This window comes from Eumetopias jubatus, unplaced genomic scaffold, assembly GCF_037043125.1.
Source record: "Eumetopias jubatus isolate StellerSeaLion01/CBP00866 unplaced genomic scaffold, mEumJub1_p1.0 scaffold_11, whole genome shotgun sequence".
Taxonomy (NCBI): Eukaryota; Metazoa; Chordata; class Mammalia; order Carnivora; family Otariidae; genus Eumetopias; species Eumetopias jubatus.
In genome coordinates this window covers 13,753,464-13,775,648 of record NW_028274817.1, presented here as the reverse complement: position 1 = coordinate 13,775,648, position 22,185 = coordinate 13,753,464, and positions in this window count along the sequence as shown.

Sequence of the window (22,185 nt, the reverse complement as noted above, 5' to 3'; positions counted from 1 at the left end):
AAATGGGAAACAAAGAAGTTTAGGTAATAAAATATGTCTTCCCAAAATATCTTCAACAAGAATTTGTAGTGAATAGGGAAAATTTTGATAAATGAATGTCACTTGGGGGGAAAAAGTACAAAACGGCAGACAGTTATTCCATATAGAACAATTACTGAAAACCTACTAATAAAAGGCAGGCTCTGGGCTTGCCTGTGAGGATACAACCCAGAACAAGCGAGACAAGGGAAAGGAGGCACTTACTTCGAAGGTAAAACTACCAAATTTGGCAAATAAAAATACAGGACGCCCAGTTAAGTTTGAATCTCAGATAAATTTTTTCAGCATACGTGTATGTCCCAAAATCATATACAAAAAACTTACTTGATGTTTAACTCAAATTTAAGTAGGCATTGTGTATTTTATCGGTGCCAATCTACTCGTGTTGGGGGGGATTACAAAAATTTTAAATTCTCTATTTAAAAACCAACGAAAACAATTTTAATACAGATAACAAAATTACATGTTGTGATTAGTGCCAGGGAGGAAGGAAACTAGGTGCTTTGGTAGACAATATATGGGAGACCAAATTTGATTTTAGATGTCACATCAGATCTGAATGGAGAAAAGAAACTAGCCATGGGAAAGCTTTTCAAGAAGAGAGAGCACTAAGCAGAAAGCACAGATCAAGAGAAAGAGATCCAGGGTGACAGCAATTTAAGGGGCATCAAGAGAGGGAGCCAAGGAGGTAGGCAGCATCTTCGAACCCATTAAAAGATTGCAGAGGGTTAAGTGTGAAAGGAGGGATACCACTGGGGTTGTGTGAACAGACCTGGAGAGAGAGGGGCCTTGAATTAGGGTGGTGGCTGTGGAGACGAGGAGGAAGGAACAATTGTTAGGTATGTGTGGCAGGTAGTGTGGACAGAATTTGCCAATGAATCAGACAGGAAAGGACTGGGGCAGAATTGAGGCAACAGAAGTCAGTATGGATGACTAAGTATCTGGCATAAATGGTGGTGGCCACTTACCAAAATGGTTGCAGAGAAGCGAGTTTGGGATGGAGACGTGGAGAAACTTGATGCTCAGAGTAGAGATCAGGGCTAAATTGTCGCTTACAAATGATAATACAAGAATGAGACCACCAGGGCGCCTGGGTGGCTCAGTTGGTTAAGCGACTGCCTTCGGCTCAGGCCATGATCCCGGAGTCCTGGGATCGAGTCCCACATCGGGCTCCTGGCTCAGTGGGGAGCCTGCTTCTCCCTCTGACCCTCTCCCCTCTCATGCTGTTTCTCTCTCTCTCTCTTTCTCTCTCTCTCTCTCAAATAAATAAATAAATAAAATCTTAAAAAAAAAAAAAAAAAGAATGAGACCACCAAAAAAGAGAACACGATGGGAAAAGAAGGCCCAAGATCACACATTATTAACTAGAAAATCTGTAGATGGAGAGAAGCAACTGGAAGGAAATATGCTAAAATGTTACCAGTTTATCTTGGTGGGGGTAGGATTTACTAAAAATTGTTACTTTCCTTCTTCACAGTTACAATTACTCTGCCCAGGGTCGCCTGGGTGTCTCAGTTGGTGAAGCCTGTGCCTTTGGCTCAGGTCATGATCCCAGGGTCCTGGGATGGAGTCCTGCATGGGGCTCCTTGCTCAGCAGGGAGTCTGCGTCTCCCTCTGCCTGCTGCTCCCCCCGCTTGTGCTCTCTCTCTCTCTCTCCCTGGCAAGTAAATAAATAAAACCTTAAAAAAAATTACTCTGCCCATGGTGTATTATGGTATAAGCTGGGCAGGTGGTAGTAAATGATGTTCAAGTCATGGGTAAAAACCCCGAGGAGCCTTGGAACCAGCTCTGAATTAGTAACATTACTGGAGGGAATAGTACTCAGTAGGGCAAGAATATTGGTTCCTTTATCTCCTAGCCAAATAATGACAAATAAAGCAAAAGTCCTGTCCATTTGCCTTCAGGATGAGTTATGTATGAGTTATGTAAATTACCGGCTGTGGCAATAGTTGGGAATTGGCCAGGTTGGCAAAAACCACTTAAATGCCTGGCTCAGCAAGCAGTCTGCACCCCCAGGAGGAATCAAGAGAAACCCCTCCCCCCGGATCAGCAGGCACTGTATTTCTGTCTCAAATCCAGACAGAGCACTACCAGATTTTCCCCTAGGCTCTGAGACTCAGCCAGGCCAACTCTACAATAAATGTCCCTGTCCCCTTGGGTCTCAAGAGGGAAATGTGCATCTGTGTGGACCAGATCAGTCTGGTCTTTGCAATGAGTGCCCAGGAGTGTGTGTGTGTGGGGGGGGAACAGGACTTCCAAGGACAAGAAGCCAGAGTGCAAGTCAGGACAGAGGGGACAAAAGAAGAAGCTGGAGAGCGAGGGCCTACTGACTAGATACAGGTAGCAGTGAAGAGGGGAGCCTTTTTAAGAGGTGGACTGAGGTAGTCAGATTCCATCTTAAAGAGATCACCCCGGCTGCTGTCTGGAAACTATACTGGGGGAGGGAGGAGCCAGAAGCAGGGTATTGCTGATATCCTGGAGAGGGGAGGTGGGCCAGCCCAGTGTGAAGGGATCTGGCCAAGGGACAGTGGGAGAAGCAGGTCTCACACAGCCCAAAAGTAATCTCTGAAACCCATCCCTCCCCTTCATGGATCCTCTAGATTTTTCCCTTTGCTGCTTTCTTTCGACTTACTCCTTTGGATTATCATTTAGTTATACGTTCGCTTTACTATAATTTTTCCCTTGGTCCGGTTGATTCTTTCCAGATGCCATTTCGATGATTGGCTGATAGACTGAGTCAAGCAATATTAGTTCACCACTAGGTATCTTTGGAATATAATCAGTGCCAAATAAATGTTGGCTGAATGACTTGCAAGCTCTTTTTGTTCTCCATGGTACTTAGTATGAGATGGGGGGCATAGCGAGTATTTAATGAATACTGTAGCCTTTTCTTAAATCTCAATTTACCTGCAAAGGGTTCACTTTTTTTTTTTTACTAAAACAAACAACAACGAAAAGCAATTAAATGATTAAGAAATAATTTCTGCTTAATTAAAAAAAAAAACCCTTAAAAAAAAAAAGAAACTCTGATCATCAAATTAAGGCTCACTCTGAGATGAGTAAATTGAAGCTCTCCACGCAGGCTTGCATTTTCATATGAAGGGTCCCTCTGCATCCAGTTATGCCTGTTCTCCAAACGACAGAAAGATATTCTGCCGTGTGTTCTAGAAACGTCTGTTATCTGGTGTCCAGCAAGAAGAAGGAAGGGAGGGAAGAATTTCATGAGATTACAGATGGGGAGACTTTCCAAACCACTTAAAGTAGCCACTGTCCAGAAGATAGCCAACTTAGCTACAATAAGCGAGGAAAAACTTTGTAAACCAAAGTGTGGCTCTGGTATCTCTATAGATACTGGCAGAAGGGATGAAGATCTAATTCTACTGCACGTTTCTCCACAATGAAGGAGATAATGAGTTTTTACCAAACTTAATACCTGATTAAAAGGAACTGAAGTATGTCTTCAGAAACATTTCAAATGGGGGGGTGGAGAACAATGGATTTTGCAATAAATTGTGTCGAGACAATTAGGCATTTGAAGGGGGGAAAAATCTGGATTCACACCACACTTTTAACTCTGGAATAAATTCCAACTCAAAGATTTAAATGTAAAGGGTAGAACCATTGAAGTACTAGAAGAAAAATGGGTAGGTGCTTTTATCATCTGGTCATGAAGACCATCCATCCATTCATTTATCCACTTAGCACATCCTTACTCAAACACGGTGTCTATTCTGTGCCAGCACTGTTTCAGGTGCTGGGAGTACATCCGTAAACAAAAAGAGAAGAGTGCCTGCCGACCTGGAGCTAACATTTTAGTTACAGAGGGAAAGACAATAAACAATCGAAATCAATCAATCAGTATGTTTGAAGTTGAAAGTACTATGCAAGAAATAAAGGAAGGAGGGTCTAGAGTATGGAAAGGAAGGGTGCAAAATTGAAAGGGTGGATCAGAATTGGCTTCACTAAGGTAACATTTTTTTTATAAGATTTTATCTATTTATTTGACAGAGAGAGCAAGAACAAGCAGGGGGAGTGGCAGGCAGAGGGAAAGGGAGAAGCAGGCTCCCAGAGGATCGGGAGCCCAATGTGGGGCTCGATCCCAGGACCCCGGGATCATGACCCAAGCTGAAGGCAGACACCCAACCGACTGAGCCACCCAGGCGGCCCACTAAGGTAACATTTGAAGCAAAGATAAAAGAGGGAGTAAACCCTGTGGATATCTGGGCGGAAAGTGTACCAGAAAGACCGAAACCTACCTGCCATGTTCTAAGAACAGCAAGAAGGCCAGTATTGCTGAAACCAAGTGAAGGAGCACAAGAGTAGGAAGAGAGGATGCTAAGTAGCAGAGTAGCCAGATCCTGTAGATGTTAGTAGACAGTGGTGAAGCCTTTACCTTTGTTAGGAAAAATAATTTTCCTTCTGGCCTTCTAAATTCTTGGCTGAGGACACATTCCCTCACCCCATAATAAAAGACAGATGAACCGGAGAAAAACAAGTTTAATAACATGTATACCTCCATTCTGCTTGGGAAAGACCCAGGAAATCTGAATAACTCTCTGAAATGGCCCTAGCCATCATCTTAAGTAGCATCTTCAGCTAACAACAAAAGAAAAATGTTGGGATGGGGGAGTACATTATGGGAGGGGAGCAGGCGATGTACAGGAAACAAGGGTAAGGTTGTTATGCAGATTTAAGTAATTACCTTCTCCATTGATAAGAGTTTCTAGAGATTTAGAGTCACCCTCTTCCTGGTCCACAGAGGGAGACACCCTAACGAATGGATAGTCCCTTATAAATGTTAATGTGTCTTACGAAAAGGCAACTTCTACTTGGGTTTTTAGAGCGTCTCCTGAGTTTGGAGTTCTTAAAAATAATCATCTTAAAATAACCCTTTTGCCAAAGAGGCATATTTGGGGGTGGCAAATTCTGCTCCTTCACCTTTTACTGGGATTGAAATCAAGAGCCACTGGTGAGCCACGAGCAGAGGAGTGGCTTACCTGTCTTACCCCCTAACAGTATCGCATTGGCTGCTCCATTCGGGATGCGCTATAGGGAGCGAGGGTGAAAGCAGGGAGACCAATGAGAAGACTATCGTGATAGGGCCTGGGATGGAGGAGACAGCAGTGGAGGTGGTGAGAAGTTACTATGTTCTGGATATGTTTTGAAGGTTGAAGCAAAAGGACTTTGTGACACAAAATCCCGATGGCATGAATGAAAAGACTGATTGATTGGACTGTAAGAGCATTCATTTATTCTCAAACGTCTTTGACGGGCTCATTCTTTTCCAATAGGTCTTTAAATATTGGAGTTTCTTCAGTCTTGTTGCTAGACCTTCTCATCTTTTCATTCTATTCTCACTCCTTAGGCAATTGTATCCATTACCAGAGTGTCCACTACAATAAATGCCCTTCCATCTCCTGGATTTATATTTCCACACCAGATCTCTCACTTGAGCTCCTCAACCTGCATGTCCAACTTCCTGTCACACATTACCCCTTAGCTGCCTCAAGTTTATTAATTCATTCCCTTGCTGAATATTTATCGGCTACCTACTACTGTGCATTAGTCACCAAGATTGGACCTGTATTGTTGGGGAGGAAAAATTTCCTCTGTTCTTCAAGGTTTTTCTGGCTGGTCCAAGAATTAAATTGACATGAGACAGATTAACAGGAGAAAATCGAATTTAATTATGTACCTACAGGGAATCCACAAAAAACATGAGAGATTCCAAAGACAGTCAGGAAAAGTGAAGTAGGTATGTCATTCTAGACTAAGGAGAAGGCGGTAGGGGCCTGGGGCTTCAAAGGGAAGGCGGGCAGTTCACAAGAAGATGAAAAAGAGCAAATGTTTGGTAAACAAATGTTTGCCAGGCCATACAGAAACAGTGGGACACAGAAGAATTCCAACAGACTTTGCTAAATTTTTTCCTGTCTACACCTAGTTCATGTTATACTACAGTTACCTACGGTGATAGCCCCCTCTCTGGAGCAAGTCCTCTAGATTCTTTTAGGCAGTTAAGGGGCAAAAAGAAAAACTTCCTAAATCCTCTGTTTTTTCAAAAATGATCAGCCTGGGGTACCTGGCTGGCTCAGTCTGTAGAGCATGCGACTCTTGATCTCAGGGTCCTGAGTTCAAGCCCCACATTGGACATATTTTTTACTTAAAAAAAAATTATCAGCCTAAAGTAACCCACATGCCAGAGAGACACATTTTGGGGTGGCACATTTTGCTCCCCTACAGTATACAATGGTGAATAAAATGGACTTTGTCCCTGCCCTCATGAAACTTATGTTTTAGTTGGGGTGTGTGTGTTTGAGAGAGAGAGAGAGAGAGAGAGAGAATAGACGAGAAAATAAAAAGTGAAAACCAATATGAAGAACACAAATTGCAGTGATAGAGAATTTTTTTAAAAGTATGTGTGTGCAAGGGGAGGAAACCTACTTACAATAGCCAGGGAAGAGCTCTCTGAGGAAGAGACGTGGAAGCTGAGAGTTCTCAATGATGAGAAGCAACCACCCGGAGGAAGAACTGTAGGAAGAAGAGTAGATAGCAGCCACAGCATGTGGAAAAGCCCTGCTGAGGAAAAGAATTTGATGTGTTTAAAGAACTTAAATGAAGTCACTTTGACTGGCACATTGGGGATTAAGGAAACCAATGACAAGTGGCATCAGTTGGAAGACTGGGGAAGTGTCAGATCACCCAGGACCTTGCAAGTCCTGCCTGAGATTTGGGGGATTTTTACTCAGAGCAATAGGAAGCTTTAATCCAGGAGAAAAACTTGAGCTGATTTGTATTTTTGAAAGATCACTCTGGCAGCTGAGGAGAGCATGAGTTATAAAGGGGGCAGGCACAGAACTGGAAAACCACTTAGGAGTTTAACGCAGGATTCGGAGCAAGACAGGGCACTGCTTATGCTGGGGTAGTAGTTGTGGAGATAGAGAAACATGGATCGATGAGAAAGCTGGTTAGGAAGTAGAAGTAATGCAGAATAGCCTACCTAAGAACTAGACTCTGGTGCTGAGATGCCTGGTTTGAAGCCAGGCTTTGCCACTTCCAAGCTGTATGAATTTCTTTTAAAGATTTTATTTATTTGACAGAGAGACACAGTGAGAGAGGGAACACAAGCAGGGGGAGTGGGAGAGGGAGAAGCAGGCTCCCCACTGAGCAGGGAGCACGATGCTGGTCTCGATCCCAAGCCTCTGGGATCATGACCCGAGCCGAAGGCAGACGCCCAATGTCGGAGTCACCCAGGCCCCCAAGCTGTATGAATTTGAGCAAATTACTCATTTCTCTGTACCTTGGTGTCTTCATTTCCAGAATGAAGCTAATAAGAGTACTTATAGGAAGAGCCAGGATTACATGAATTTAATATATACAACACATTTATAACATTTCCAAGAGAAGAGTAAGCACTATATTAAGTGTTAACTATTAACATTGTGACAGATTGGTTATGGGGAGGGACGGAGGAATCCACGGTGATGCCAAGTTTCTGGCGTGAGCTACTAGATGTCTTTTTGAGACACTAGGGTGGCAAAACCTCAGTCTTGGGTGAAACCAGTAATTCACTTTCTCCATATCTACCGGAAAAACTGACACAATCGGGCAGATGGGGTCTATTATAAAATTCCTGATCCCAGACCTCAAGTGAGACTTCAGTATTGCCCAGTAATTTTACCACCTATCTTTAGTCAATTAACTGTTCTACATACTGCAATCATGTTTTAGAACCTTTTCCACTCTTCTCTAACCTCCTACCCCAGCATCACTGCCCTCCCGCCCCCAACTTAACAGTATTTGACCACAATTCTGTTTTTTAAGATTTTATTTATTTATTTGTCAGAGAGAGGAGAGAGAGAGCATAAGCAGGGGGAGTGGCAGGAAGAGGGAGAGGGAGAAACGGACTCAACCGCTAAACAAGGAGCCCGATGCGGGACTCGATCCCAGGACACTGGGATCATGACCTGAGCTGAAGGCAGACGCTTAACCGACTGAGCCACCCAGTAGTCTCCTCAATTCTTTTTTTTTTTTTTAAGATTTTATTTATTTATTTGACAGAGAGAGACACAGCCAGAGAGGGAACACAAGCAGGCGAGTGGGAGAGGGAGAAGCAGGCTTCCCATGGAGCAGGGAGCCCGATGCAGGGCTCGATCCCAGGACCCTGGGACCATGACCTGAGCTGAAGGCAGATGCTTAATGACTGAGCCACCCAGGCGCCCCCCCCTCAATTCTTTTTTTTAAATTTATTTTGAAGTTTTATTTATTTGAGAAGGAGAGAGCTCATGACTGGGGAGAGGGGCAGAGGGAGAGAATCCCAAGCAGACTCCCTGCCAAGCACGAAGCCCCACAAGGGGCTTGATGCCACAACATGAGATCATGACCAAGAGAGGGTCGCTCAACCAACTGAGCGACCCAGGCACCCCAATATTTGACCTCAACTCTTATTTCATAGACAAACTGGAAGGCAGTAGATGGGAACTCCCTCATCTTCTGGTTACCAAACATGCATATCTCCACATCTCTACCCATCCCATCTTCCTTTCCTCCTGCTAGGTAGGACAGTGGCTCCCACAGCGTGGTTAGCCTCAACCCCCAATAGCAGCACTGACACTGCCTGGGAATCTGTTAGAAATGCGAATTTGCAGACTCCACCTCCAGACCTACGGAATCCCAAACTCTGGTGGAGGAAGGGGCAGCAATCTGTGTTTTGACATGCTCTCCAGGCAACTCTGCTGCACAATCAAGTTGGGGAACCAATGCAATGGAAGAATAATGTCTCTTCTCCTTTTTTTAAAGATTTTATTTATTTATTTGAGAGAGAGAATGAGATAGAGAGAGAGAGCATGAGACGGGGGAGGGTCAGAGGGAGAAGCAGACTCCCTGCTGAGCAGGGAGCCTGATGTGGGACTCGATCCCGGGACTCCAGGATCATGACCTGAGCCAAAGGCAGCCGCTTAACCAACTGAGCCACCCAGGCGCCCCTGTCTCTTCTCCTTTAAGGCCAGTTCTTCTACCTGTGTTTTGGACAATGTCCTCCCCTGCTTTCTTGGGAATTTTATGTCATTAATTCTTCTTCTTTTCTTGTGTATATTAAACCACTCCTCAACTGGAACTTTCTCTGGCCCATTAAAACATGCACAAGCCTTTCTCATATAGAAAATCCCCTCTGGGGTGCCTGACTGGCTCAGTCAGTGGAGAATTCGACTCTTGATCTCAGGGTTGTGAGCTCAAAGCCCTGCGTTGAGTGTAGAGCTTACTTAAAAAAAAAAAAAAGAAAAGAACCTCCCCCACCTCGGTCTTTCATCCCCTTCTGGCTACCGCTCTAAAGAGCTGAGCGTGTGGGACAGTGGGCCATCAGTATTTCTTGCTAGACTCCCACAGCCGGTGGGAAGAAAACTTGGTACAGCCATTTGGGAGGGCAGTTTGGTAGTCTCCGTGAAAATATCAAAAGGAGAAGTGGTGTCTATTACATTTAAATGAGCATACCCTTCTTGTTGCCTTCCCTGCCCAGGCCAGTGTGTATAAGGCAGTTTTTTGGGGGCAGAAGTGTTAGTGACTGGGGAAAAAAGTGGAAACAACTGAAATGACTATCAGTAGAGGAATGCTGAATAAACAATGATATACTTGTAGTATGTAATATCCACAGCACAGCTGTTAAAACACTGAAGTACATCATTCTATTCATCATGTTATACTATATGTAAAATAGGTACATGTAAAATATACCTAAGTATATGCATGTGTATATATGTATGCACACATGTAAAATTATACTAGAGATAACTATAACATGTTAGCACCTAGAAAAAGGCCAGGAAGGACACACCAAACAAATAACAGTGGTAACCTCCGGAAGGTGGAGAACACCAGGACTGGTGACAGTGGTCAGAGGATTTTAGTCTTCTCTGTAATGTTCTTCTTCTTCTTTTTTTTATTTATTTATTTATTTTTTTTTTTTTTAAAGATTTTATTTATTTATGTCAGAGAGAGAGAGAATGAGAGATAGAAAGCACGAGAGGGAAGAGGGTCAGAGGGAGAAGCAGACTCCCTGCTGAGCAGAGAGCCCGATGTGGGACTCGATCCCGGGACTCCAGGATCATGACCTGAGCCGAAGGCAGTCGCTTAACCAACTGAGCCACCCAGGCGCCCTTCTTCTTTTTTTTAATAAAGGACAATTTAAGGCAAGGATATTTAATATTCTTTTTTTAAGATTTTATTTATTTATTTGAGAGAGAGAGAGTGAGGGAGAGAGAGCACAAGCCAGGGGAGAGGGAGGAGCAGGTTCCCTGCTGAGCAGGGAGCCTGATGCGGGGTTCGATCCCAGGACCCTGGGATCATGACCTGAGCCCAAGGCAGACGCTTAATCAACTGAGCCACCCAGGCGCCCCTGTAATGTTCTAATTTTTATAAAGGGGAAACATATTTCTGTATTACTTATGCAATTAAAAGTTAATCAAAGAAAGAGTTGTCTATACCAACTACCTTCATTTCATCACCTGTTAATCAATGCTTAATCTGCTCCAATCTGGCTTTTCTCCTGATAATTTTCCCTCAGATAGCTCTCTCTCGTATCACCAATGACATCTGTGTCACCAAATCAAAAAGATAAGATGTTGTCTGCTATTTTATGGCCTTTTTTTGTTCTTGACCACTTTCTCTTGAATGCTCTCTTCCCCTGGCTTCCAAGGCCTTTTATATTGAGCATCACATAGTTCTGGTTTTCCACCCACCTCTCCGCCTGCTCCTTCTCTAGCAACTCTGTAGCTTATTGCTTTCTACTAGACCACAAATTGTTGACATTTTTCAAAGACTGGCCCTAGATCCTCTTCTGCTCTCATCCTGTACTCTCCCATTATGTGATTTCTTCTATCATAAGCCATCAATTCCCAAATTTGTGTCTCCATTCCGGAGTTATATATTCATGCTTGAAATCTCCATTTGTGAAATCTTGCCATTTGTAATGACATGGATGGAACTAGGGGGTATTATGCTAAGCGAAATAAGTCAGTCAGAGAAAGACAAATACCATATGATTTCACTCATATGTGGGATTTCAGAAATAAAACAGATGAACATAGGGGAAGGGAAGGAAAAATAAAATAAGACAAAATTAGAGAGGGAGACAAACCACAAGAGACTCTTAACTATAGAGAACAGACTGAAGGTTGCTGGAGGGGGGTGGGTGAAGGGATGGGGTAACTGGGGGGTGGGCATAAGGAGGGCATGTGATGGAATGAGCACTGGGTGTTCTATGCGACTGACGAATCACGAAATTCTACCCCTGAAACTAATAATACACTATATGTTAACTAAATTGAATTTAAATTTTAAAAAATCTCCATTTGTGGGGTGCCTGGGTGGCTCAGTTGGTTGAGTGACTGCCTTCGGCTCAGGTCATGATCCTGGAGTCCCGGGATCGAGTCCCATATTGGGCTCCCTGCTCGGCGGGGAGTCTGCTTCTCCCTCTGACCCTCTTCCCTCTGTGCTCTCTGTCTCTCATTCTCTCTCTCAAATAAATAAATAAAATCTTTAAAAAAAAAATCTCCATTTGTAACTCTCAGGGTCTCCTCAGGTATAACAGTTCCAAAAAAAAAAAAACAAAAAAAAAACCACCCTCCTGATCTCTTTCTCTCTGTTGCCCTAAACCTGGTCCTCTTCCAATGCCATGCCTCAGGGAATGGCTCCACCACACAGCCACCTGTGCAAGTCAGCAGCCTATGAATTAGCCAGGGCACTTCTCTCCCTTAGCCCCCAATATCATCCATCCATCACCAAATCCTATCAGTTTTAACTCCTAAATATCTCATTATGTCCATGGTTAACACTAGGTTAATGCTTTATTTTTTATTTTTTATTTTTTTTAAAGATTTTATTTATTTATTTGAGAAAGAGAGAGTGAGAGACAGCACGAGAGGGAAGAGGGTCAGAGGGAGAAGCAGACTCCCCGCTGAGCAGGGAGCCCGATGCGGGACTCGATCCAGGGACTCCAGGATCATGACCTGAGCCGAAGGCAGTCGCTTAACCAACTGAGCCACCCAGGCGCCCTAGGTTAATGCTTTAGTCAAGCGGTTCTCAAAGTTTGGTTTGAGAACTCTGGAGGGATCCAGGGACACATCCAGTGCATTCACAAGATGAAATAAATTGCATAATGATACCAAGATATGATGTGCCTCTGTCACTCTTATTCTCTTTTGAATATGCAGTAGCCCTGAGGCTCTGTGACATGTGATATCACAACAAACTGAAGGCAGAAGCAAGTAGGAGAACCTGGCTATCTTCTATTAAGCCAGACATTAAAGAGATTGGCAAAAATGAAAAACAATACCACTCTTCGCACTGCTTTCTTTTGTTTTAGAGAATATAGGGTTTTTTTTTATAACCACTGAACAATAGAACAAACAATGCTAATATCTGCATGAAACCATAAAAGACCCAGAATAGCCAAAACAATCTTTTTTTAAACATATATTGTCTGCAGAATAATTTTTTAAAGATTTTATTTATTTATTTATTTATTTATTTATTTATTTATTTGAGAGAGAGACAGAGAGAGAGAGAGAGAGAGCACAAGCAGGGGGAGCTGCAGACAGAGACGGAGATGGAGACTCCATGCTGAGCAGAGGCTCCATCCCAGGACCCTGAAATCATGACCTGAGCCGAAGGCAGATGCTTAACCAACTGAACCACCCGGGTGCCCCCATTAGCTAAAGCAATCTTGAGAAAGAACAAAGCTCGAGGCCTCATGTTCCCTGATTTCAAACTATACTCCAAAGCTACAGTAATCAAAACAGTATAGTATTGGCATAAAAACAGACACTTAGATCAATGGAACAAAAGAGAGAGCCCAGATATAAGCCAAAATATATGTGGTCAATTAATTTATGACAAGGGAGCCAAGAATAGAGAATGAAGAAAAGACAGTGTTTTCAGTAAATGGTGTTGGGAAAACAAAAACAGCCACATACTAAAGAATAAAAGTGGATCCTTATTTTACATCATGCACAAAAATTAACTCAAAACAGATCAAAGATCTGAATGTAAGATCTGAAACCATGAACCCCCTAGAAGAAAACATAGGCAGTAAGCTCCTTGGCGTTGGTCTTGGCAATGATTTTTTGGATCTGACACGAGAAACAAAGGCAACAAAAGCAAAAATACACAAATGGGACTCAATCAAACTAAAATGCTTCTGCACAGCAACAAACAAAACAAAACAAAACAAAAAAAACACCCACCAACAAAACGAAAAGGAAACTTACTGAATGAGAGAAAGTATTTGCAAATCATATATCGGATAAGGGGCTAATATTCAAAATATATAAAGAACTCATGGAACTTAATAGCAAACAAAATCACGCAAAAAAATAATCTGATTAAAAATGGTTAGAGGAAGGGTGCCTGGGTGGCTCAGTCGGGGTTAAGTGTCTGCCTTCAGCTCAGGTCATGATCCCGGGGTCCTGGGATTGAGCCCCAGGGCTGGGCTCAGTGAGGAGTCTGCTTCTCTTCCTCTCCCTCTGCTCCCCCCAACCCCGTGTGTGTGCATTCTCTCTCTCTCTCAAATAAACAAATAAATCTTTTTAAAAAATCAGAATAAAAGTGGGCAGAGGACTTGAACAGACATTTTCCAAAGAAGATGTACAAATAGACAACAGACACATGAAAAGATGTTCAATATCACTCATCATCAGGGAAATGCAAATCAAAACCAAATGAGATAGTATCTTATACCTGTTAGAATGGGTACTATCAAAAAGACAAGAAATAATAAGTGTGGGTGAGGATATAGAGAAAAGGGAACGCTTGTGCACTGTTGGTAGGGATGTAAATTCGTGCAGCCACTGTGGAAAATAGTATAGAGGTCCCTCAAAAAATGAAAAATAGAATGACCATATGATCTGCAATTTCGTTTCTAGGAGTTTATCCAAAGGAAATGAACACACTAATTTGAAAAGATATAGATCCCCCTCTGATGTTCACTGAAGCATTATTTACAATAACCAAGATACAAAAGCAACCCAAATATCCATCAATGGATGAATGGATAAAGAAAATGTGGTATAATATATACAATGGAATATTATTTAGCCTTAATAAAGAAGGAAATCTTGCTGTTTGTAACAACATGGATGGATCTTGAGGGCTAAGTGAAGTAAGTCAGACAAGAAAGAAAACCATATCATCTCACTTATATGTGGAATGCAAAACAAAAAACAAAAAACAAACAAACAAACAAAACCCACACCAAAACAATGCAATAACAAAAAACTGAGCTCATGAATACAGAGGACATATTAGTGGTTGCCCGAGGTAGGAACGTGGGGGTGGGCAAAATGGGTGAAGGGGGTTAAAAAGTGCAAATTTGTAGCTATAAAATTAAAAAGCCACGGGGATGTAACTTACAGCATGGTGACTATAGTTAATACTGTATTGTATACTTGAAAGTTGCTAAACGAGTAAATCTAAAAGTTTTCATCATAAGAAAAAAATTTTTGCAAGGGGCCTGGTGGGCTCTTGATCTCGGGGTTGTGAGTTTGCGCCCCACATTGGTGGTGGAGATTACTTAAAAATAAAATTTAAAAAAATTAAAGAAAGAGAAAAAAGAAAAAGAGTATAACTATGTATGGTGATGGATGTTAACTAGATTTATTGCGGTGATCATTTTGCAATGATTTCTGTAATACAGGGATCTATGTATCCTTCGATAACAAGTTGATATTGTGCAAAAATATGATTGTCAGGTCAGAAATTCTGTAGTACAAAGGGAAAAACTAAAACTCTTCCCTTTCACTCTATGAGAGTATATGAATTACAAGAATAATTACTCAAAGGGGAAGCCTAACCTTCAAAGTGTTAAACCCGTGAAGTCAAGCTACTTTAATGGCGGTAGGTGTGGATAGAAGGGGAAGATCCAGAGTTCACGATCCACCAGGTGGGGGGGTGAGGGGGGGAGACAGAACTGTAATACAGTGTGAAAGTGACACATCAGAAGTAATACATAGAGTACAGTGGGAACATGTTCAAGGGACACTTAATCCAGCTCTCTGTGTGGGTGTGAGGCGGTGGGATATGTGTAGTGTTGGGGGGCTGTCAGGGAACATACACTGGGAAAAGTAGCTTCCAAATTATGAGCTGAAATACAGGATCAAGATTTCAGCCAAACAAAAGGTAGGAGAGGGGGGTGAGCATCCGCAGAGCGTACTAGACCTATGAACAGCAAGGATCAATTTGTTTAGAGGCTAGAGAGACTGGCCTCTTCACATAACTAAAAGTAATTCTCTGGAGCAGGATCAGAGTGATTGTGGGAGTGGAGCTCCATCCACACCAGAAGGTTGATGCCAGGGAGGTGTGTGTTGGGGGCTGCGGGTTAGGTGGAGCAGGCCATGCTAAGCAAAAATTGGACTTAACCCTTAGGGCAATGGAGAGCCAGCGGGAGAGTTTTTCAATTTTTTACTTCGAGATAATTTTAGATTTACAGAAGTGTTGCAAAAATAGTACATAGAGGTCTCATACACCTTTCGCGGAGCTTCACTTAATGTGAACACCTTGGGGCGCCTGGGTGGCTCAGTCGTTAAGCGTCTGCCTTCGGCTCAGGTCATGATCCCAGGGTCCTGGGATCGAGCCCCGCATCGGGCTCCCTGCTCCTCAGGCAAGCCTGCTTCTCCCTCTCCCACTCCCTCTGCTTGTGTTCCCTCTCTCGCTGTGTCTCTCTCTGTCAAATAAATAAATAAAATCTTAAAAAAAAATAGTTTTAATGTGAACACCTTACATAACTATGGTACAATGATCAAAGGAAGAAATAAGCATCAGTACAATGGTATTAAGCAAACTAAGACTCCATTTGGCTTTCACCAATTTTTTCACTAGTGTCCTTTTTCTGTGCCAGGATCCAGTCTAGCCCCCCCCCCCCCGCCCTGCCACATTACATTTGATTTGTGCAGCAAAGGATTATTTATTTGTCTATTTATGTTAAGGATTTTATTTATTTGTGCGCATGTGCGCGCGAGAGAGCTAGCAGGAGAGCACTAGCAGAGGGGAGCGGGAGAAGCAGGCTCCCCACTGAGCAGGGAGCCCAATGCAGGGATCCATCCTGGGACCCCAGGATCATGACCTGAGCCGAAGGCAGACACTTCACCAGCTGAGCTACCCCAGCGTCCCAGCAAAGAATTTTTTAATTTTAATTTTTGTGAAAGTAATCTCTACACCCAATGTGGGGCTTGAACTCATGACCCTGAGACCAAGAGTGGGGTGCTCTACCAACTGAGATGGCCAGGCACCCCTGTGCAGCAAAGGATTTTAGGGGGAGTGTGAAATGATGAGATTTACACTACCAGTTTGAAAGAAACCTATTTAGATTTTGGGGGACCTGGGAAGGAAAAAGTAAGTCAAGGCCGGAGGCCCAAGGGAGAAGCTAGACTGATGCTGTCAGGACACTGTGAAAAATATGATGTCGCCTCTGGGGCTGGCACATTAGTTCTTTTTTCTGATGTTCCAATATGCTGATTTAGAAACATGGCTTAAATAGAGCATGATTTCACTGGGTCACAGTATTCCTTTGTTCTCCTACTGAATTTTGATACGTACATGTCGAAGTGAACTGGAAAGAGGATGGGAACTGTCACTTGGATATCTTTAACTCCAAATGGTTGGAATTGAGGGGGAAAATGTCACTATGAAAGACGAACCATTAAAGATCTAGTTGCTGTATTCATCCATCTTACGCATTGTCTGTAGTGCAGCCCAAGGCACCCACTTTTGTGAGGTGTCATTCCTCGCATTTCTCTCCTTTTTCAAAGTTGTTTGAGTGACGCTGCATATCACAAATTTCATGGTTGAATCTCTCTGTGCACCACTGCCAAAGTTAGCTCCTAACTTCAGGTTCATATGCTTCACTCAAGCTTTTACTTGCGTGTTTCATAGTTGATGTAGCTGTCGAGTTTCCAGCTACATAAAATGAGTTTCTTTCTTTTTTATTACCACTTGGTACTTCCTTTTATTTTTTTATAAGATTTTATTTATTTATTTGAGAGACAGAGCATGAGTGGGGGGAAGAGAGAAGCAGACTCTCCGCTGAGCAGGGAGGTCCCCTTTCCCCGCCCCCCCCCCCCGGCTCCCCCGCGGGGTTCGATCCCAGGACCCAAGACCATGACCTGAGCCGAAGGCAGGTGCTTTTTTTTTTTTTAAGATTTTATCTATTTATTTGACAGAGAGAGACACAGCAAAAGAGGGAACACAAGCAGGGGGAGTGGGAGAGGGAGAAGCAGGCTTCCTGCGGAGCAGGGAGCCCGATGCGGGGCTCCATCCCAGGACCCTGGGATCATGACCTGAGCTGAAGGCAGATGCTTAATGACTGAGCCACCCAGGCGCCCCTAAAGGCAGATGCTTAACTGACTGAGCCACCCAGGTGCCCCTGGCACTTCCTTTTAATTCCATTATATTTCAGAACTAAATTAGACATCAGGGGACCTGCTTCCTAGCCTTGACTTGGTCCTCTATTACTGTGTGACCTTGGACAAGCAAACTAACTACTCTTGGCCTCGGTTATCTCACATAAAATAACTACCCTGCCTACCTTACATGGGCACTGGGAGGATCTATGCAGGAACTATGCAGACTCTACTGCTGTAAATAAAGGGGGATTATCCTGATTATCTACACTTACTCCCATCTTTTGATTGCATCCTCTTTTGACTTCTAAATGAAGTAAAATATGTAAAAATCCTGCGGCAGTGTAAGTTACATGGCATTCATTCTTCCCTCTTTTCATTTATTCTGAATCAATGTATTATGCTTGTTGGGGAGCAAAATTTGACACCCCAGAGTGTGTCTCTTAGGCATGTGGATTATTTTAGTCTGATTCTTTTTTTCTTTTCAAAAAATTTTTTTAAGTTTTATTTATTTAAAAAATCTCTGCACCCAACATGATGGGGCTTGAACTCATGAGCCAGAGATCAAGAGTCGCAGGCTCCTCTGAATGAGCCAGCCAGGCACCCCTAGGCTGATTATCAAGAAACAGAAGAGGGGCTCCTGGGTGGCTCAGTCGGTGAAGCGTCTGCCATTTGGCTCAGGTCATGATCCCAGGGTCCTGGGATCGAGCCCACGCATCGGGCTCCCTGCTCCACGGGAAGCCTGCTTCTCCCTCTCCCGCTCCCCCTGCTTGGGTTCCTGCTCTCGCTCTCTCTCTCTGTCAAATAAATAAAAAATCTTTAAAAGAAACAGAAGATTGGGAAAAGTGTTCTTTTCTCCTTTTTTTCAGCTTATTTATTTAAGTAATCTTTACACCCAACATGGGGCTTGAATTCAGGACCCTGAGATCAAGAGTTGCATACTCTTCCATCTGAGCCAGCCAGGAGCCCCAGGAAGTTTTTCTTTTTCTTTTTATCTTCCCTTAACTGCCTAAAAGAATCTTGGGGTGCCTAGGTGGCTCAGGCAGTGACTCTTGATTTTGGCTCAGGTCATGATCTCAGGGTCATGAGATAGAGCCCTGCATGTTGGGCTCTGCACCTGGGTGTGGAGCCTGCTTAAGATTCTCTCTCCCTCTGCACCCCCCCCAAAAGAATCTAGATAGAGGACCTGTTCTAGAAAGGGAGCTATAGTGACAGATAACTATAGTATAACATAATCTAGGTGCGACAGAGGAACTTAGCAAGATCTGTTAAAATTCTTTGTGTCCCATTGTTTCTGTATGGCTTGGCAAACATTTGTTTACAAAACATTTGCTCTTTTTCAATTTCTTGTGAATTGCCTGCCTTCCTTTTGAAGCCCCAGACCCCTACCCCCTTCTCCTTAGTCCAGAATGACACATATACGTCATCTTTCCTGTTTTTGAAATCTCTCGTTTTGTGGATTCCCCATATGTACGTAATTTAGATTTTTCTCCTGTTAATCTGTCTTATGTCAGTGTAATTCTTAGACCAATTAAAAAAATCTTGAAGCATAGAGAAAATTTTTCTTCTCCAATATGCTCTTACCAAGTGCTTGGGTCTGTGCTAGGAATATGAAGACAAAAAAAAGGATCTTGTGCTTAAGGAGCTTACTTTCTAGTAGGGGGCGAGAGACAAGTAAGGAAATAAAATGAATAATGTATTCTTCACTTTCCACTAAAATACTCCTAATGGCATAGAAGGGAAAACCCATGTCTCCCCGGAGTTTGGGGCATAACCTACATTAAGAGATTAATTTCTTTGAACTTCATCTCTTTTTAAAGTTTTTATTTTAATGGGTGCCTGGGTGGCTCAGTTGGTTAAGCGACTGCCTTCGGCTCAGGTCATGGTCCTGGAGTCTCGGGATCGAGTCCCGCATCGGGCTCCCTGCTCGGCAGGGAGTCTGCTTCTCCCTCTGACCCTCTTCCCTCTCGTGCTCTCTGTCTCTCATTCTCTCTCTCTCAAATAAATAAATAAAATCTTTAAAAAAAAAGTTTTTGAGTCCAATTAGTTAACAGTGTAATATGAGTTTCAGGTGTACAATATAGTGATCCAACACTTCCATACATCACCAGGTGCTCATCACAAGTGCACTCCTTAATTCCCATCACCTGTTTCCCCCACCCCCCACCCACTTCCCTTATAATCATCAGTTTGTTCTCTATAGTTAAGCCTGTTTCTTGGTTTGCCTCTCTCTTGAATTTTATCTTCTAAAAGCCTTGCAAATTTTGCATTCCACACTACAATATAGCCCCATTTGTTTTTTTGTTTGTTTGTTTTGTTTTTACATATTATCCAACCAAGTGGGGTTTATTCTGGAAATACATGACTGATTCAACATTTAAATACCAATGTAATGCATCATATTAATAACCTTAATAAGAAACACTGCCAAAAAATTGGATAAAATTCAATATCTAATCATGACAAAAACTCTCAACAAACTAGGAAGAGAAAGGAACTTCCTTAACCTGATAAAGGACAAGTATAAAAAACCTATAGTTTGGGGCCGCCTGTATGGCTCAGTCGGTTAAGCGTCTGCCTTCGGTTCAGGTCATGATCCCAGAGTCCTGGGAATGAGCCCCTCTGTGGGCTCCTTGCTCAGCGGGGAACCTGCTTCTCCCTCTCCCTCTGCCTGCCACTCCCCCTGCTTGTGTGCTCATGCTCTCTGTCAAATAAATAAATAAAATCTTTAAGGGAAAAAAAGCCTATAGCTGGTATCATACTGCATGGTTAAAAACTGAATGTTTTCCCGTTGAGAAGGAGGACAGGTAAGGATGTCTCCTCTTATTCAATATCTTATTGGAAATCCTATTTAGTGCGACAAGGCAAGAACAAAAATAAAAGGCATAAGAATTGGAAAGGAAGAAATAAAACGGTCCCTAGTTACAGGTGCCAGTCAGGCCTCACTCTAGAAGAGGTCTTCAAATTGGCGCATGGGGCAGGGGGAGCCTTGGAGTTGGGCAAAGCCGGCCTGCCTAGTGAATGGCTTGCACATTGTGGGGGGGGAGGCTGAGGGGGGGAACAGAAGACAACTTCTGGAGCACAAGGAGCACAGAGAATCCACCAGAAGGAGCCGCCTCCATTTCAGGCCCAGCAGGTGGATGGAGGTGGTGACAATCACTCAGTGGGGACACCCGGAGGGCTGTGTCTTATTGCTGAGAATGGGGACGTAGCCTTCGGTGCTGCTTCGCTTCTTGAGTTTAACAGACACGGCGCGGCGGGGAGCTTTAATGGAAGACCTCAGTCACAGTTGGAGCTGTAGATGAGGACGGGGATGGGGGCAAAACGGATCACGAACCGGCTGCTCCTTCCTGCTTCTTTGTCTCCTGCGTTTGCGGAGGGGCGGAGGCCGGCGTCCTGTAGGTGACCCGGGTGGCACACCGGCCCCGGGAAGCCCCGTCGCCCACGGTCCCCACACTCAGTGAGGCGCCTGTGCTCGCTCAGTAGGGCGCCGAGTCCCCGCCCGCAGGGCCCTAGCGTAGCCGCTAGACGCCCGCGCCCAGGCCTGGGAGGCTGGCCAAGCATCCCGTTTATTTAAACACGTACACTTTTTCAGCCACAGGCTGCCTGGAGAGGGGTGGTAATGTAGTGGTAAAACGCAAGATTTGTATTCAAGCTCTGGTGACTTCTAATCATGACCGCTCTACAGCTTCCCAGCTCCTCTTTCCTGTTCCTCTTCGCTAAAGTGGTGCCCCTTCTGATCACCTTCTCCTGTTCTCCAAATCTTTACAAGGGCTTCTCCAGTCCGCGTGGTTAAGTTCGTTCTCCCCTCTCTTACAACGCCCCGAATTCTGATCATTGGTACATTTTCTCCTGCAACTTTTCCTGCTTCTCTAGTTCAAGAGTTAACTCGCTAAATTCTACTAGGCCTCTGCTAACCGCCAGCTCTCTGCCTTTGTTCTGCCTGGAATCGCCGGCTGCCAATCAACAGAGGACGCAGACCTCTCGGAGCGAGGGAACTTGGACAGAATGGCCAGGCGCACTCGGCTCAGCGTAAACAAGCGACCTCTTGTTCTCCAAAGATCTTGACAGACCAGGAGGAAAAATGATCAGCTCTTCTACTAACTTTGTTGTATGATACCTACACTACTGCCTAGGTCCAAATACAAGCACTTTGCATTATAGGACAGCACAGGGAGCGGAAGGTGAGGGCGACGAGGGTTCTTACAGAGGTCGAAAAATAAGATCCCCGCCGCTAAGTGAAAGAAAACTTTCAAAGACTAAGAGCAACACTTCCCTCTCCCTCCCTCTTCTGTAGCCTTTTCCCCCTTCCCCCCTCCTTCCCCAGACTTGCGCTGTCCAATAGAAATGGAATGCCTTGTGGAATCACTGTTGTACACCTGAAATTGATGTAATATTGTGTGTCAACCACGCTTCAATGAACATATTTAGGATAAGTCCACCTGGCATTCTCTAGGATGTGATTATTGTGGTTTTCTTTGTGTGTGTGTGTGTGTGTGTGTGTGTGTGTGTGTGTGTGTGGTTTTAAGGTGAGTTTTAAAATTTTTCAGATTATCATTGAATCATAATAAACATATTCTGCTTAAGTCATGAATGTAAAATAAAAGTTGTGTCTCCCAGGTAGGAATGATGCTAGAACTTATTTCACATTGAGCGATACATGTATCATCACAGACAACATAAAAATACCGAATAGCTGAACTGGTTAATTGGTAACACTGCATGGCTTTGTTTTGCTGTAGTATTTTTGCAGAATTTATTT